The 18,966-nt window shown below is 35.9% G+C and overlaps 1 protein-coding gene and 1 pseudogene across 3 annotated transcripts in view; both read left to right on the top strand.

Annotated features, from left to right (window-relative positions):
- Nucleotides 1-18,966, top strand: part of TAFA2 (TAFA chemokine like family member 2) — a 566,967-nt gene that overhangs the window by 240,383 nt on the left and 307,618 nt on the right. The window contains exon 1 of one of the 3 annotated variants that reach the window (XM_030822321.1): nt 4,764-5,039. The exons of the other annotated variants lie outside the window; for them this stretch is intronic. The gene's annotated coding sequence lies outside the window, so the exon portion shown is untranslated. Of the gene's footprint in view, nt 1-4,763; nt 5,040-18,966 lie in introns of those variants that run through there. 3 annotated transcript variants of the gene reach the window in all.
- On the top strand, nt 6,576-7,100 carry LOC105740420 (annotated as a pseudogene).

Below are 18,966 nucleotides of genomic sequence, written 5' to 3' on the forward strand. Positions count from 1 at the left end.
AGCCACATAGTAAGCATTCAATAGCTGAGAGTTGAGAATTATTTCATACATTTCTCTGCTTTGAGCCTTAGAGAAAAGAGTTCTTTCTCCAAGGCTTACTGGCTTCCTCTCCTGCAGACAGAGAGAAGTGCAAAGGATAAAGATGAGAGGAGGAAGTGGGAACTCACTGTGAAGGAGCCAAGAACTGTCTTTCTGTCACGGGTCTAGCTAGTTCTTGAGTCTAAGTACTAGTCTAGATAGACCAGGTCATTGATCCTAGCTCAGCTTACCACAGGAGAGGGCCAGAATAAATCCATAGAAAACAAGTTTTCACACTTGCCTTTGGATACATTCCTTAAAAACTTGATATAGTACTAGGTTATTAGAGAGATATTTTGAGAATTTTCTCTTAAAACAAAAACACAAGAGACGTTGTCTTCCTCTAACCATAATGTGGCCCCATGAAAATTGAACTCAACCAGTCTGACACTGGAGCCTACCTGTATAGCAGATGAGTTAGGAAGCCAAGACCTAGTCTGGAGATTCAAAGTCCTTCAACATAGAAAACGAAGGCTAGTTGGATAACATGGAACCAGGGGATTAGCCAACTGCATCTTAGAAATCTGGAGCTCATCTTGTGGTTCTCCGAAGGATTTGGTAGAGCAGAAGCAGCAAAACATGGCAATTAAACTAGTGAATTTTACAGGCAGATACCTGGATAAAGTCTCTGCTTTACTATTTTCTACCTATGAAAAATTGGGCAAATTAATGAATCCTTGTGTACTTTAGTTTCTCATCTCTAAAAGGGAACTATAATCTGCTGCACTGAAGATTTAGAATAAAAAAATACACTTTGAAGAGAGGCTGGCATATGGCAAAGTGCCACAAAGGAGGTTCTGCTGAAGGAAGGGGGTACAACCTACTCTGTGTATCGTAGGACAACTTTGATGTTCTTTGCAAGAAAAAAATCATTAGACTTTTGGGATTCTAATGTGAAAGGTGCTACACAAATATTAATATTATCAATCACAACATTAGCACACAAAAAAAACTAGGAATGTTTTTTGCTTTGTTTGTTGCAACAAATTTCACCTTCTTAGAAATTTTTAAATTTTATGATTTCTTTTGAGAATAGTTTAATCTTCTCTAGTAGCTTTTCTTTCCACAACTCCACTTTCCTATGATCAATACTCCAGTTTATTAATTTGTTTGATTGTGAATATTATGTTCTTAGTTCCTTTTCTTTTTCTAGGGCTATGCCAAAGGGCTCTATGCTGCATGTTAATTCTTTATGTTGCAATCACACAAGTGCAGTTCAAAATAGTAACTTATATGCAAATCCTTGGTCCAGCATAGAATATTTTCATTTACATATTTTAAATTAGTTTCCTTTCAGTTAAATGACTTTGTCTAATTTTATACTTATAAATATGTGGCAGATGTTATTTAGCTAAATTTAAAAATTAGGAATAATTATTGTAGAAATAGTGCTTTTATATATGCCATTCTGTGACCCATGGGAGAGTCATTATTCAAAAAGAGAAGAGAATTCCCTGGGAAAAAATACGTCTTTGAGCTATTGATTTTTAAAGGAAAGACCCTGAAATTATTATGAAATCAAATAAGTTAGGCCTATAATTTCAAGCTGTGTTCTGATTTATCTCATGCTGTTTGATATTGCCACATAAGTGATACCAGCATGGTCAAGCGTTTAAATGCAAATTTACAATTCTAAATGCTTTCCTTTGTTGAAGCCATTTTGTTTAAACTCCAAATCCCCAAAATATTTATCATAATTTTGAGTATTTTTAGAAATGGAAACCTTTGCTAAAAATAGAAGATACAAAGAATAAACCAAATAATAGCATTATTCAGCAAATTCAAAACATAGACTGTCTCCCAGGCTCTGCAAACCAAAACAAAGCTGGACAGAATGAACACTGTCTGCCAGCTGATAGAGGAATCAGAGCTGTTTGTGAGAAAAACAAGGAAGTGTACATCATGAAAGGTCAAGTTGAGCTGGAGTTGGAAAGAGAATCAGACCGAGAAGCAGATCTTCTTGTTCTAGTGACAAGAGATGTTTCCAGGTTTTGCCAAGAACCTGGAAGTTTAGAAGTTTGTATCAGCAAGAAAAAAGCAAATCCATTGTGGGTTTGCCCTGTTGTGTCTTGTGGGGAAGCCAAGCAGGGGCGCTTCAAGGGCAAACCTCAAAGGAACTTATGTTTTTCTTTCTGTCTTCTTTATGTGACTTCTTTGACTGGATATCTATTCAGGTAAATCTCTGAAACAAGTGAGGAATGGAAACCACACCAGTGGAACACCTTAGCAACCTTTCCATTTCAACATTAGTGTATCAGAGGGTTAGAGAAAGACAATAAACTCATTTTAATTAATCCTTTTCATGGTTAATGTTTATGTTCATCTAAACAGGATGACGTGAAACCTCTTCCAATTATATTTTAAGTAGGCTTCTTTTTACCCTTGGAATTTAAATTATTAACAATCCTCATTGATTGGGTTCCTGCATATACTGAAAAATATATGGTATAAAAAATGAACAGGGTTGGTTGTTTGCCATGTTAATGTGTATTACCAGTTAATTTCGTCTTGACTACTTCTTTATTTTGGGTTCCTCTGCAGTACATATGGTAGGTGCTCAATATTTTTATTAAATACGTTTTTTCCTTAGGTAAAATCTCTAGTGTGCATTGTAATTAAGATGGGGCAAGCAATTTGCAAAAATCAGAGCTAGAATACAAAATTTGAATTGTTTTAATTTTTCTTATAAAACATCTTTTTCATTGTTGGATGCCTTTAAAATGCAAGGCTTATTCTCTACTAAGTGTTATACAAAGCAAGTTAAAACAGATTTTATTATTTTTACAATAGCAATTGTAAAACAATAGCTATCCAATGTTCTTGCTAAATCTTACCCACTCTGCTTAAATATGGATGATAGATTTCATGCAGAAACTGTTTCATTTAAGTACAAACAGTCCATAATATTTAAAAAATCTATTTCATACTGAGAGAAGGCTGTCAAAGATCAGCTTTTCATTAGAAATCAGAATTTTTTCTCTTTTAAAAAGTGTTTCATTTATTTATTTGCTTATTTTTTAATTTTTAAAATTTCAACATTTATTTTTGATTTGGGGGTACATGTGCAGTTTTGTTACCTGGGTAGATTGTATGATGCTGAGGTTTAGGGTATGGTTGAGCCCATCACCCAGGTACTGAGCATAGTACCCAATAGTTAGTTTTTGAGCCCTTGTTTCCCTCTCTCCTTCCCTCCTCTAGTAGTACCCATTTTCTATTGTTGCCATCTTTATGTCCATGAATACCCAATGTTTAGCTCCCACTTATAAGTGAAACATGCATTATTTGGTTTTCTGTTCCTGTGTTAATTTGCTTAGGATACTGGCCTACAGCTGCACCCATGTTGCTACAAAGGACATGATTTCATTTTTTAATGGCTGTATAGTATTCCATGGTGTGTATGTACTACAGGTTCTTAGCCAATCCACCATTGATAGGCAACATGTCTTTGCTATTGTGAATAGTGCTGTTATGAACATATGAGTATATGTGTCTTTTTGGTAGAATGATTTATTTTCTTTTGGATACAGAGAAATAGGATTGCTGGGTCAAATAGTAGTTCTGTTTTAAGTTCTTTGAGAAATCAAACTACTTTCCACAATGGCTGAATTAATTTACATACCCACCAGTAGTGTATGAGTGTTCCCTTTTCTCTGCAGCCTTGCCAGCATTCTTTTTCTTGACTTTCTAATAATCATTCTGACTGGTGTGAGATGGTATCTCATTGTGGTTTTGATTTACATTTCTCTGATGATTAGTGGTGTTGAGCATTTTTCATATGTTTGCTTGAATGTCTTCTTTTGAGAAGTGTCTGCTCATGTCTTTTGCTCATTTTTTTAATGGGGTTATTTGGTTTTTGCTTGTTCAATTGTTTGAGTTTCTTACAGATTCTGGATATTAAATGTTTGTTGGATGTATAGTTTGCACATATTTTCTCCCATTATGAAGGTTGTTTACTCTGTTGATGGTTTCTTATACTGTACAGAAGCTCTTTAGCTTAATTAGCACTGACTTGTCAATTTTTGTTTTTGTTGAAATTGTTTTTGAAGACTTAGTCATAAATTCTTTCCCAAGGCCAATGTCCAAATTGGTGTTTTCTAAGTTGTATTTTAGGATTTTTAATATTTTGAGATCCAAAGTGGTTTCTCATGTGGGACATTAACTTTGTGTAGCTGCGAAGCAAAACCAATTGGCAGAGATTGTGCTCTAACCAACCAATAGGCATTTTGGACACTAAATCATTTTAGAAGAAGGTATGAACAATGGGACCTATATCTCTATCCAGGCAACTATTGATCTAACTTTCCATGAGAGTTCATTTTCTATTAATATACTACAGTCAGGTTACTTATACTGTGGATTTTGGGGAACTCTATTTCCAATAGCATATATCAAGAATACACAGAAAATGAAAGAGAATGAATGCTGAGATCATGGAGCTGTTTACTGACTTTCCTGAATAGCAGATTTTGTTGGGATGAGAGGGGAAAGAAATCTGCCTGATGTAGAAAATGTCTCCAAATGGGAAGCATGCAAGAGAAATAGGAACAAAGAGTGTTTTCAAGCAGTAGAGGTAAGGCAACCGATTCCAATATTGGAAAAGTTGCAATTAAATCAGATACAAAAAGAATCTTTCAAAGTTATCTAAACTTTTGACTTTTCACCATCTTAACAAATGCCTATTTAACTCTCCTATAAGTCTTCTAATAACATAACTGAGGATAAAGATGATGTGCAGAAGAAAAACATTGAATGAGAGAAAATTATATGTGGGAAGTTTTTGGGGGAGATTTGTGTTTTTTTTCTGTACCTAATTTTTCTCCTTCCATTTGACAGCAGGTCAAGTTCAGACTGTAAGGAGTAGATGCAGTAGTGAAGCTATCCATCTCAGGTGAATTGAAAAAGTACAGATCTACAAAATGCCATCATTCCCTCTCTGAGTTGATTTCTGGTGAAGCTCAGAGGTATGTTGCTGCTGTTGGAAATTTAGAGGAAATTCCAGATACACTTCAGTATCTTTTTAGTTACAAAATCATGATTTTAAGCTTGTGGTTCATAAGTCTTGGTTTGTAAACCTTGTAGTTTGTGCAGTGCTCCAGTAAAATGGCAAATTCTTTCTTTTATCTGATTTTATCTAATTTTCCAATGAAGTTATTCAGCCTGTAAAGCATAGTATATCCTATATCTTAGATGTATACATGATTATTAAATTTAGATCTGAACTCAAAAGAAAGTTTATCTAACACAAAAATATTTAGATGTATAAAAAATTTCCTGCACCTTTTATAGCATAAATCAAGGCAAATGCTACATATCACAGAGGGAGGTCCACCTCTTGTCCGCACACTAGCTGTTCACCCTCCCCTCACTAAGCCCCTTTCTCTCCACTTCCAACCTAGTTACTCCAGGTAACAATCCATTGTTATTTCATTAATTTTGCTATTGGAAAACAGGTCGAAATACCAATCCTTGGCTCTCTGTGAACCAGTGATTTCTGTCTTTCTTGGCTTCATTTTCATCACTAATGCTCATTGATTCTCTTTGTCTCTCACGGTCTTTTTCTCTCTCTTACCAGAACATCAACTCACAAAACTGCTTAGTAGGTAGATATTTTAATAAGAATTTCAACTATTAGATGTATCCAACAGTATAATCCTGGGCGGAGGGGAAACAGTGACTGTGGTTCAGGTTTGAGATTGCTGGTATGGTTGCTCCCCTCATTCAGCCATGGTAACCCCTGGGAATGAGAACTACTTGCTGGTATACACTCATATCTTCCCAGTACAGTTACTGGCACATGATAGACACTCAGTCAATAATTGGAGTGGATAAACGAGTGATTATATAACTATCTGTCTTGCTTGACGAAGGGAGTTAAAGTTTATGCTACAACTGTTCAGTAGATTTGCCTAAGAGCAGACAAGAATATGTGATTTGAGCACTAGAAATGTTTTCATCCAGAAAAGGGTTAAATCTTATTACATTATTTTATGCACCCAGTTTGACAAGAATTATTTGCTCAGATTATATGAGTGAGGATTGAATTAATTAATACACTGAAGCACTTAGCAAGTTCCTGGCACATGGTAACACTCAAAAGTACTAGCTATTATTGTTATTATTATTATTTTATTAAGAGAGAAAAAGTGAATGATTGCCTGACAGGAATGATAAGTAATTCTTCTTAGAGGAAATAATCCTTACATCCCAGTGTTGTGTTTGCTATGGAAGAAAATAGCATTAAATATAATTATATACATTTCTTCTAGGATCACCATTTTAAAATATAAAACTGATCATGTCATAGACCCTAAAACCCATCAAAGGCTTGCCGTTGCCTTCAGTATGAAATTGGAAGTCTTTAGCAGGACATGTAAGGCTCTTCATCGCTTAGTCTCTAAATTTTATCTAATCCAGTTTTAGAAGCCTTTCCTTTATACCAACCAGGGAAGAAATCATTATCTTAGCCACTAGAACACAGAATGTTCTTGGTGAGAAGGGCTGGCGGATTCGGGAACTGACTGCTGTAGTTCAGAAGAGGTTTGGCTTTCCAGAGGGCAGTGTAGCGCCTTATGCTGACAAGGTGGCCGCTGGGGGTCTGTGCCATTGCCCAGGCAGAGTCTCTGCATTACAAGCTCCTAGGAGGGCTTGCTGTGAGGAGGGCCTGCCATGGTGTGTTGCAATTCATCATGGAGAGTGGGGCCAAAGGCTGCGAGGTCATGGTGTCTGGAAAACTCCGAGGACAGAGGACTAAATGCATGAAGTTTGTGGATGGCCTGATGATCCACAGCGGAGACCGTGTTAACTACTACATTGACACTGCCGTGTGCCATGTGTTGCTCAGACAGGGTGTGTTGGGCATAAAGGTGAAGATCATGCTGCCTTGGGACCCAACTGGTAAGACTGGCCTTAAGAAGCCCCTGCCTGACCACGTGAGCATCGTGGAACCCAAAGATGAGATACTGCCCACCACCCCGTCTCAGAGCAGAAGGGTGGGAAGCCAGAGCCGCCTGCCATGACCCAGCCAGTCCCCACAGCGTAACAGGGTCTCCTTGGCAGCTGTATTCTGGAGTCTGGATGTTGTTCTGTAAAGATCTTTAATGAAATATTGTGCAAAGACAAAAAAAAAGAATGATACAGTGGACTTTGGGGACTTGGGGGAAAGGGTGGGAGGGGGTGAGGGATAAAAGACTACAAATTGGGTATAGTATATACTGCTCAGGTGATGGGTACACCCAAATCTCACAAATCGCCACTAAAGAACTTATTCATGTAACCAAACACCATCTGTTCCTCAAAAACCTTTGAAAATAAAAAAAATTTAAAAAAGAAGCCTTTCCTTATTCAGAGTCCGGCTATGTGTCCCAAGCATCTGCTAATCAAATATTATGAGATTACTTGTACCACGGTACTTATCATACTGAATTGTATAGATCTGCTTCTCTGTTCATCTCCATAATTAGACCTCTTGTTTTCCCAGTATTTAGTGTAGAAATTAGCAACTTTTTCTGTTTTAGTAAGTGTTCTAGGATTTGCAGGCCATACTGTCTCTATTGCAACTGCTTATCTCTGCTACCATATCACAAAACCAGCCATGGACAATAGGCAAAGGAGTGAATATAACTGAGTTGAAATAAAACTTTATTTAGGGGCACTAAAATTTAAATTTTATATAAACACGTGTCATGAAATATTATTCTTACTTTGATTGTTTTCATTCATTTAAAAATGTAAAAACTATTTTCAGTTTGTGGGCCATATAAAACCAGGCTGCAGAAAAATTTTGGCCATTGTGATATTTGCCAATCCTGGCAGAGAAACGGTGCTCAATCAGTACGTTTCAGTAAATAAGAAGTGAGTAAAGGGGTGTTTTCACTGAAATCATTTTCAAACACAAAGAGAAAATGTAAATGAGCAGCTCTTGCCTGTAGTATAGAGTAAACACCTTAGCATGAAATGGAATAGTCTTTACAGTTTGGTTTGTAGGTAGATAATTTTTACCTTCATCCTTTTTATTTGACTCCCGGTCCCAGTCTTGTCCGTGCTGCAACTCATTGACACAACTAATTGACATTCTCTGAAAACACCATGCCCATTTCTACCTTTGGGCTTTGTGTCTTACATTTTTCTTTGCTTGGAATGTTCTTTCATTCTTTTTAAGTTTTCTTAGTGAGCTATTATTTGTCCCCTGATATTCAGCTCAAAACTACCTCCTTTGGAAGTGTAGGGTCTCCATTTTTTCCAGGTAGAAATGAAAGGATGGGGGCTGTAATGAGGGCATATTCCCTCTGTGTTTCTGTGGGGCATTGATATAATAATACTAGTGTGGCACTTTTCATGTTGTATTTTAATTCTTGTCTTTCTTGTGTTTCTCCTTCTTACTGTGTTCTGAAGTCATTTTTATATGCCTAGTACCAGTATAGAACTTGGCATTTGTAGTCATTTAGTATCAACTTAATAAAATGAAACATTTTCAGTTAAAGGTAAGTTCTCAATATCCTGTTGAGACGATTTGGAATCAGTTTAATCTGTAATGATGAGACTGTCTTTCAATATTTATAGTGAGGTAGTCTGAATGTTGAACATTGAAATGCATAAAACTAAAATTGAATAAAAATGTATTAAGAAATTGAAAATAAATTGGAAACTTAAGAATCAGAAGTATCATTTGTGGTTTAAAATGTAAATTTTAAAACTTAAGTTTAGTGGACATTTCTAGATACATTGAAAAATACTGTCTTTAAGCCTTTGCTTGATTTTTATGTGAATAAATGGTGATATCATTTAATTATATACGTGGATTGCTATTCTTTCCTGGAAAGATGAAGGAGAATGATAATACTGGGGATTTCACAATGAAATGTAATGGGTTTTGACTAATGATTGTTATTCCAGTATGTTAACTGCTTTTAAAACTATAGTTTGATGGAGTTTACCTGGAGGGATGGGAAACATTTTATAATGCACATTAATTACAGTGACCATGTTATCAATTCTCTCAAACATTTTATAAATGCTCAGTACTTGTTTACTGCAGGAATGCCCAGTATCTTATACCATATCTCTCCCCATTTCCATGGGGAAATTCCCTGCATTCTCCCAAACGTTAAGATTTTCAATTGAGATCAATGTTCTGGGAAGATTTCTCCATAAATATCTGGGGAAATCTCACTAGGAATTGAAAGCACATTGCCATGGGAGATGAATAAGAAGCTTTCCCATTATTGATCTTTTTTTTCCACTCATTCTGATAATTATAACAGACAGCAGTGAGCTTGAATGGCAGTTTAGGTTGTCATTATAAACAGAATGCCTGAATATCGGCTGCTTATTTTCTTTTATTGAGTGAATTGCATGCTGATGATTGAAAATCAGCAAGTGTTCACTTGGTACAGGTGTTTATAAAAAATATATGCTATATTAATGTGAAAAACAAGAGGAACCATACTTTAGTGAGATAACCTGGTATTTAACTTGTAGAAAGTTATATTTTTCAGGGAAAAAATCATCTTGCAGTTCAAAACAGTGGTGGAGAATATAACAAAATACACTTCAGAATAAAAATATTTCACAGTGTGCCAAACTCTTAGGTCTTGGTTAGTTGAGTTAATTTTAAGATAGAATTTATTCTGTTATTAATTCTTTGGATTACTAACTCCTTAATGACCAAAACTGTGTCATATATTGGTGTGCGTATTGCAGTAGCTGGCACAGTATCTTGTGTATAGCAAAAATACATATACTTGCTGAATTAAATTGCATTTACAAATGGTTCAGACTATAACAAAATACAAATATCTAAAATGTTTTCTTGGAATAATTTTTCTAAATATGTGCCATTTTATAGTCATTTAATTAAATAGTGGTATCAGTATTCATTCACTGAGAGTCTACAGTATCTTAAGCTATTTTTTTTTTACGCATTAACTCATGTAACTTTCAAAACAACGATATAAAGTTGGTGTTAATCCTCCATCCCCTCAAGGAAACTGAGGCTCAGGGAAATTAAATAACTTGAGTTTATGTATGAAACAATAATAGTATTTACTTTATAGGGTTTGTGAAGATTAGCTGGGATGGATTATGGACCAAACTTCCTGGTGCATGGTAAGCCCTCAGTAATTTAGCTATGTATTATCATTAAGGTCATACAGATAAAAAGTTATAGAGTTGGTTATTAGATCACTGATCTGTCTCACTCCAGAGCTCTTGCTCTTTTCTTCATTGGCTTCCAACTCCCCTGCCCTACATGTATGGCAGAAATAATTATTCTTCCTGTTATGAGCTCCTGAAGGGCAAAGGATGAGACTTTTTCTTTTGTATCACTTACTGGTACCCTGTACACACAATAATAAATGTTGTTGACAGTTTGACTGGCTTGGCGGTGACGCTATTCTGGTTTTGCTATCGGTATGAATGATTGGTAGGATGGTTGATTCTGAGAAGTGCTTGGAGGAATGTTGTTGCAGTATGCCTTACATTTTACATTAGGAAAGGAGCTTTTCTCCTCAGTCATATGCCACCTGTATCTTGATTCTAAATTTTATTTCCCTGGTGCCTGTGGGAAGAAGGGTCTGAGGGCAGTTGGAGTGTTCAGACAGAGTTAACATTTTCCAATTAGCTTTTCCGACTTCCTCCCTAAGTCATTTCTGGTAGTTGTGTCCTTAGGATTTTTTCAAAGTTAAGCTTTTTAACTTGAGGGGTAAAAATTTCTTTGTGTTTTGGAGGTGAGATAATTAAGAAATAATCACTGAGTCTCACAGTCCTAGAGAGCTTTCCTGAAAAGAAATTTAAGTAAAAAATGAGCTGTCGGCATCCTTGAGGTTTCTCACTGGTCACATAATGATACATCATTTGTCAAATGTGGTTGTCTTCCTGCACTTGAAGTTCCTGCTGTTGGTAGTGTTTCTCCATATTTGTGCACGTGGAACTCAAAAACAAACTCGGGACCCAGAGTTCTGTATGTGTGCATGGTAAATGACTACTACACTGTTTGAAATAGAACTGCCATGTGTGACACAGTTCTTTTTGTAGTTTTCTTTATGGTGTTAAAATATACACAACATAAAATTTATCATTGTAACTATTTTTAAGTGTACGATTTGGTGGCATTACATCTGTTAACATTGTACAACCATTACCATCATCCATCTCCAAAACTTTTTTGTCTTCCCAAAATAGAATTCTATACCCATTAAATACAAATCCCCATTCTCCTATCCCTCTAGCCCCTGGCAACCACCATTCTACTTTCTGCGTTTATGAATTGGACTACTCATGTCTCAGCTTTATAACTCCGTGATTTACTTGTTTAAATTGAGGCCTACCATCTTCTCTTTTTCCTTGCTGTGGTTATTATCTGATTACTGGGATTGATGTCTCACTGCCGGATCTATGTGAGGATGTGAACTTAATGCAATTGTCTTGCAATAAATAGTGTACTTTGCTTCTCTATATAGTAACCTCTTAAATTTCATTATCACATCATGAGGGCAAGAACTGTATCTACTCTGCTCACCACTATATCATCAGTGTCTGGTACATTGTTTGCACTTTGTAGAAAATCAATATGTGTATTTATAGAATAAACAAATGCTGCTGATCTTTATCATTAAAAAATCCACTTAAAAACCATTTACTGAGATTTCCTACTATGTAGGAGATCAGCTAATTGAGGAACTCTTATTCTTCTCCTGTGACCCTATCTCTAAAAATGAGTGTGGTGATATAAACCAAAGATTATGAGCATATGTGCCTAAATCATTTATTCTTTAATTTATTCATCAAATATTTATTGTGTACCTGTTATGTTTTAGATGCTGGCTGTGCAATGGTGCACAAAATAGACATGATCCTCGGACTCAGAGAGCCCTAGTTTAGCGAAGAACCCAAGCTATAAAAAGTGAACAAACAAACGATGTATTAGTTGTAAATTATAAGAAGGAAAAAGATGGAATGCTACCAGAAAGATCAAGGATGGGGCAGACAAGTTTAAATTGCAGGAAGTTGGAGACATAGTAACTTTATTTGTGGATAGCTGTTTTCTCATATAGGAGAGAAGAAGGCTCATTTGTAATACTAGAAGAGGTGCTAGGATAGACTTTTTTAGAAAACAGTTTTGGTTAATTATAGAAGAATTTGCTAATAGAGAATATTAGAATTTGCTAAGAGAAGAATTTGCCCCGATGAAATGGATGGCTTTTTTTTTTTGGAGGTTTCTTATCCTGTCATTGAAGGTACTGGGCATAGCATTGTGGAGTTATGTGGCCCAGCATTGCAGGGTGGTTTCCAAATCTGGCTGGTCATGAGAATTATCAATTTATGTGGAAAAGTCTAGCACAATACTTGCTATTTAATAGTTCTGTTTAATAAATGCTAGTTGAATCTGACTTCAAGTTTCTTTATGGCCTGTTTAACTATGGCAGCCAAGATGAAAAGTACTGACAACTGAACATTATTTTATTTTTATTTTTTATTTTTTTGAGACAGAGTCTGGCCCTGTCACCTAGGCCGGAGTGCAGTGGCGCCATCTCTGCTCACTGCAGCCTCTGCCTTCCGGGTTTAAGCAATCCTTCTCCCTCAGCCCCCTGACTAGCTGGAACTGCAGGAGTGCACCAATATGCCCGGCTAATTTTTGGATTTGTTTGTAGAGATGGGGCTTAACCATGTTGCCCAGGGTGGTCTTGATTTTCTGGGCTCAAGCGATTCACCCGCCTTGGCCTCCCAAAGTGCCAGGATTACAGGCATGAGCCACTGCGCACAGCCAGAACATCATTTTGAAGTATTTTCAGCGCACAAACACAAAATAAATTATGCAGCAATGCTGGTTAGTATACTATCTTATTGGGTAGTAAATTTTGGTATCTTGCTGCCAAAGTTGGTCCACTAATGTGTTAAATTTACCCTGTATTCTTGAGGATGTAGCTTTATAATTCTTTGTATTTTATTGCCTGAAGTATAAAATTAAGGTTTTTGATGTCAGTAGAATGTTTTGAGGTGTGTTTATATAGCCCAGTGGAATAATATATATTTTAAAGATTTTGTTAAAAGCATTCCACAGTAGTTCACTAAGATATCAGTCAACAGTCAGATATCAAGTATTTAAGAAGTATCTAGAATGTTCCTGGCACTATTCGTGGAAAGTGGGTCCAAGATAGTTAATTTCCCTTCTGCATATATTGATGAGGCCTATTAGGTAGACTTTGTAAGACAGAACCTGTTGCCATTATACCAATTGTTGTAAAGGTGCAATAGTATTTCGGCTTTTGATTGTGCTGTATTTGAAGGTGACCTTAAATTATCGACTAACTTACAACTAATTTGTTATATTTACACATTGAATCTCCCAGTGTCTAATATTAGATGGTCAAGATTTGAAGCCTGAGTAGTTGAGTGAATAAGATGTTATTAAATAGAGCAAAAAGAAATTTCATATTATTGCAGTTCATTAAATGATGCTATACAACTTACAGTGCAGTTCATTACTCACACTGTGGTATTAGACTAGTAATAAGGGTGATTTTTCTAATAGAGTAACTCCAACAGAGCCACCATGCTGTGTGATGATGATGTGTGTAGTGTTTAATATCTGGGTGCAGTATTTGCCTGAAGGATTAGATAGTGGAATTTTAGACTTACTGTTAACTTAAGTCTCAAATGGCACCCATTAGCAGTGGGAAGTCTTCTTTCCTTTTTCTTGTTGTGTGTTTATGAACACGCCTACTTTTATAATATGTTAACCAGGAAAATTGTGTTCTACTTGATCCTGCGTTAGTTCAAACCTGTTACATGCTATGATTAGAGATTTATGAGTGGGTAGTGGCAGGCATTGATTTCTATCGTGCTGCCCTTACGGTAAATACCACAAATTTGTAAGCTACAAAGCCTAAATTTATCTCACTGATTTCCATGTAGTAAAATTCTATCTCATTTATAGTGCGATAATCTAATCCTTCTTAAGCAGCCTATCCTGCTGAACTGATTTACTATTTTTTTGTCCATAAACTGCAAATATTCAATAATAATAGGCTAAATTCACATCATGACATCTGTAGATAATCTAAATGTTCCCTTTGTAATCTTTGTGCTTTAAACATGGGACTATGAATTCCTCTTGGGTGAGAAATTAATTTCTAGCATTTTAACAAGGAGAGTATGGAAGTATGCATCGAGGCTCTGAACTGGGCAAATTTCAGGGCAATTTTGTCTGCAGCATGAGTGTGCTTCCGTGATTTTCTGCAAACTACATTTCCCTCCAGTATTTAGATTTAAGTGATTTTTTAAACCTTGCAATAATCAGGAATATATAATTTTATTTTTTCTCTTCTGAGTGTGTTATTTGTGGAATATTTAGTAGTATCATAGTACCAAAATACTGATTTTCTTTTTTATTGATAAAGTTAAATTTTGGGTACTGTGTTTTAGATTGGATTATTTCCCATTACATTTTCAAATATTTTCTTCTGTAGAGTACTTTTAGGAATAAGACAAAGTCTGAGATGGAATAGTTTGGATACAGTTTTACTCCTGTAGAGACTTTACTTTTGTGCTTTGAGAAAATTCAATACGAATGTAAGCAATGGAAGTTTGAAGGTGCTTGTAAAAATAGGAAATGTCTCGGCCGGGCGCGGTGGCTCACGCCTGTAATCCCAGCACTTTGGGAGGCCGAGGCGGGCGGATCACGAGGTCAGGAGATCGAGACCATCCTGGCTAACACGGTGAAACCCCGTCTCTACTAAAAATGCAAAAAATTAGCCGGACGCGGTGGTGGGCACCTGTAGTCCCAGCTACTCGGGAGACTGAGGCAGGAGAATGGCGTGAACCCGGGAGGCGGAGCTTGCAATGAGCCGAGATAGCGCCACTGCACTCCAGCCTGGGCAACAACAGAGCGAGACTCCGTCTCAAAAACCAAAAAAACCAAAAAAACCCAGGAAATGTCTCATCCTGACCATATGCACCTTTGTACCTTCACAAAGCATCTGCGGAGGTTAAAACAAATCAACAGTCTGTTTTTTTTTTTTAAATGCGGAAATATGAGAAAGACGATATACATGTCTCCTATTGCCTTCAATAGGACACATCACCTAAAGGAAAATAGAAGTGATAAAAACAAGAGTTTTATTACAGACAAAATGTTTTGTTTTCTGTATTTCTTTTATGGAAAAAACAGACTTATTAAGTTTTAATAATGTGACAGTCAGATAATTAACATTTATTGATGTTTCTCAATGCACCAGTGTATATGAGGTGGGTTGCAGTTCTTATCACCACTAAATCACTTTTATTTAATCTCCACTGAATGTGACTAAAAATATTAAGCCTTAGAAATTAGATTTCTACAGATTCAAGCAGTAATGTTCAGCATGCACTATGAAATGATTTAAGAACACTTGAAAATCAAGTACAAACTATTGACAGTAGCGTATAAGCACTATTAGGGATTCTATGAGAATAGAATCCCTAATAGTGCTTATGATTTACTTAGCATTTGTGTGCTGAGAAGTCAACCAAATATTTTACAAATGTGAAGTCAGCTTTAGCTCTATTTTATAGATGAGGCAAACTGAGGTTTACAGAAGAGCTTAGTGCAGTTGCAGGGGATTTAACTCTGGTCTATCTTATACAAGCCCACTGGCTACCTTATACTATAGTTTCAAATTAATGTTTTTGTATAGATATTTTGGATGCTGGAAAAGTAAACCTATAGTACAGAAATGTAAAAGCTAATGGAGAATGGTGTGTTTCTTAGGCACATTTAAGTATGTTATGAGACTACCTCAATTGGCCAGTCTCCTTTATTCTTTTTTGGCACGGGAGTAGCTATTTGGGGGCAGTTTTCGAAGAATGATGAATTATTTAAACACACAGTGCTTTGTCACCAAGGCATTCCTATCAGTGTCTGAAGACGGAAAGGGAAGGAAGATGAGTTTATTCTATATGGTCGGATAATTATTATCATGGAAAAAAACACGGACTAGGAGCTAGTGGACCTCAGTTCATATCTAAGAACTGCTCATTTTTTGACTTTGTATGTGTCACACGTTTTCAGAACATTGGTTTCCTCATCTGCAAAACAAGGAATAGAATTCTCTGATTAGTTTCTGTGAGTAATAAATGGATAGAATGACGTAATGTGTCACTTTGGATGGCTTAGTCACTTGAAATAATAGTAGACTTTCACATAATTATATATTTTTTATATCTGATAAAGCCAAATGAGTGTTTCTGAATTGTTCGTATCTAAATGCCTAGTGTCCTTTTGACTTTTCTTTGAGAGCGTTTCGTGGTGGTAATGTTAAACACAAACCGGAAATCATCTGTGCCATGTTACATCTTCTATCAGCTCTAAAGAGTTTGGGATTATGTATAATCTTCAAATTCCCAGCAGCTATTGGTTCCTGATACATAGTAGACACTTAAGAAATGCTTTTTAAATGAATAAATGAATACATCTAAGAAAGTTGAGCTTTCTCTGCTGTTACTTGAAACCAGTGTAAGAAGGATTAGTAAAACAGAACATGATGATTTTATAAATAAGGGGACCTGCATCATCTTTTGGCCTTATGATGCCCCCCAAATTCACTTAACTGACTTTCAAATAATTTGTTTAAGCAGTATGATTTGCAAAATGCTATAAACACCTGAAATTATGTGTTTAATATGATGATTCTGTGTGTGACCAGATACTGAAGTTCTCATTACTCTGCTTTTGTTCTGAAAAAATGACTACATGGGCTAAAAGATTCTCCCTCGTGTAATGTGTGTACATTTCTAATAGGAGATTTTCAATGATAAACATGATTAAGTTACAAAAATTTACTAGTTAGAAAAGTTGGTCATCTGAGATGATCCAAGTATGATTGCAAAACAGTCCTCTTTCTTTCAATTTCTGTCATTTGATTTTTCTCTATTCGACCCAACAATTTTCTTTCAAAGGTCAGTTCTCTCATCATGTGCAATAAGGGGCCTAAAATGTTGGCAATAAAATGGATAGTGTCAGGCATTTGTCAAAACACCAAATAACTGCAATCATCTTTCTTGTGTGTAATCCTGATGCATCCAGACAGACAGCAATGCCAGAAAGTCAGCTAGGAATATTTGGACATGTTACCAATTTCATTAGTTTGCTTATTCCTTAGGGATTACAAGCATGCCTGAAATGTGTTCATCTCAAAGATGGGTGTTATAGTAGTAATATTTTAAGTAGAATATCATAGGTATTAGAATTAGACTTAGAAGATGTTATGTTGTGTGATGATACTTTTAATAGAGTTTGGCAGTATCATAATAAAAAAATAGTAGGTGCTAGCATATACTCACACATTTAAATTTTGTTTTCTTCCTGTTACTGCTTTACCTTTTCAGTTCTTGAAAAACATTATTCTATTATAATGTTAATTTTAAAAAGTGTAGAAACTATGTGAAATATTTGATATTTAACCACTTAATCAACTTGAGTAATATGATATTTTTATAGATTATTTATAGTTGCTGTATTTTATTTGTCTTAAAATACGTGATCAAAAGGAAATGACAGTAACAAAGAAGCAAAAATATCTTACATGGTAGTGCAATGAATTATTTAAACATCCAATCACACTTTTTTCATGGTGTTCCCAAATTCATTTGGTTGATTTGCTTATACTTTATCTCTTTGTAAAGAGTTATGAGGACCTTATGTTAAGTGAAATAAGCTAGACACAGAAAGACACATACCATATGATCTCACTCATCTGTGGAATTTTAAAAGGCTGATCTCATAGAAGGAGGGAGAAGGATAGTGGTTATCAGAGGCTGGGAAGGGTAGAGGAATGGGGAAATGTTGGCAATTGGGTACAAAATTCCAATTAGGAACAGGTTCTTATGTTCTTTTGGACAGTAGGCTTGACTATATTTGATGATAAAGTATTGTAAATTTTAAAATAACTAGAAGAGAGAGTTTTGAATGCTCTCACCACGAAGAAATGATAAATGTTTGAGGAGATGGATTTGCTAATTACATTGATTTGATCATTATACAGTGTATACATGTGTGTAAATATCAGATTGTACCCTGTATTATGTATCAATTTAAAAGAAAGTAAAACTTTAAAAAAAGTTATAAGGACTTCTGAAAGTGTACTAGTAGCAATCAAAAGAAAGAAGATGGGGTCTGTTTTTTCAAGATGATCTATCTTTATAAAATTACAGGATGGGGCCCTGGAAGTCATTAGATCACTCTCCTATTCAAAGCAGAAATTATCTCTGTAGTGTTCCTGATAAGTTCGTTTACTTATCCATTCATCAAATATTTATGACCTACTATGAACTAGGTTCTCTTCCGGTCACTGTGAACAGAACAGTGAAACACATAAGTCTGTGCTCCACAAAGCTTGCTTCCTCGTGGGAAGATACAGATTATAAGTAAAACAAAATCACTGTGATAATAACAAGTAATAAATATTATGAAGATCCGGGTAAGGGGATGTGGTGATTTCGTATAGGGTAATAAAGGAAGGTCTTTTTGATGTTGGGACATTTATGCCGAGCCCTAAATGAGCTGTAAGACGAGGCTGTGTGTCTATGTATATGTAAAGAACATTACAGTCATAGGGGTCAGCAAATGCAAAAGCCCCTGGGAGATGACGTGCTCAGCATGCTCCAGGAATAGGAAGGGGTCAGTGTGGCTGGAGCAGAAGGAGCATGGGGGCCAGGAAGAATGGTAGAGAGGTGGCCAGGTGACAGATCACACAGGACCTATCTTCATCACCCTTCCCAGAGTTTCCTTCAATCATGCTTCACAGGCAAGATTCACTTCTTAACACCTCATGAAAAGAAATATATAGTCCATTTAGTCTTATGAGATAAGAAATACTATAATAAGTTTATAGTTGTTAGTTTAAGTAACTTGCA

This window comes from Nomascus leucogenys, chromosome 11, assembly GCF_006542625.1.
Source record: "Nomascus leucogenys isolate Asia chromosome 11, Asia_NLE_v1, whole genome shotgun sequence".
Lineage (NCBI taxonomy): Eukaryota > Metazoa > Chordata > Mammalia > Primates > Hylobatidae > Nomascus > Nomascus leucogenys.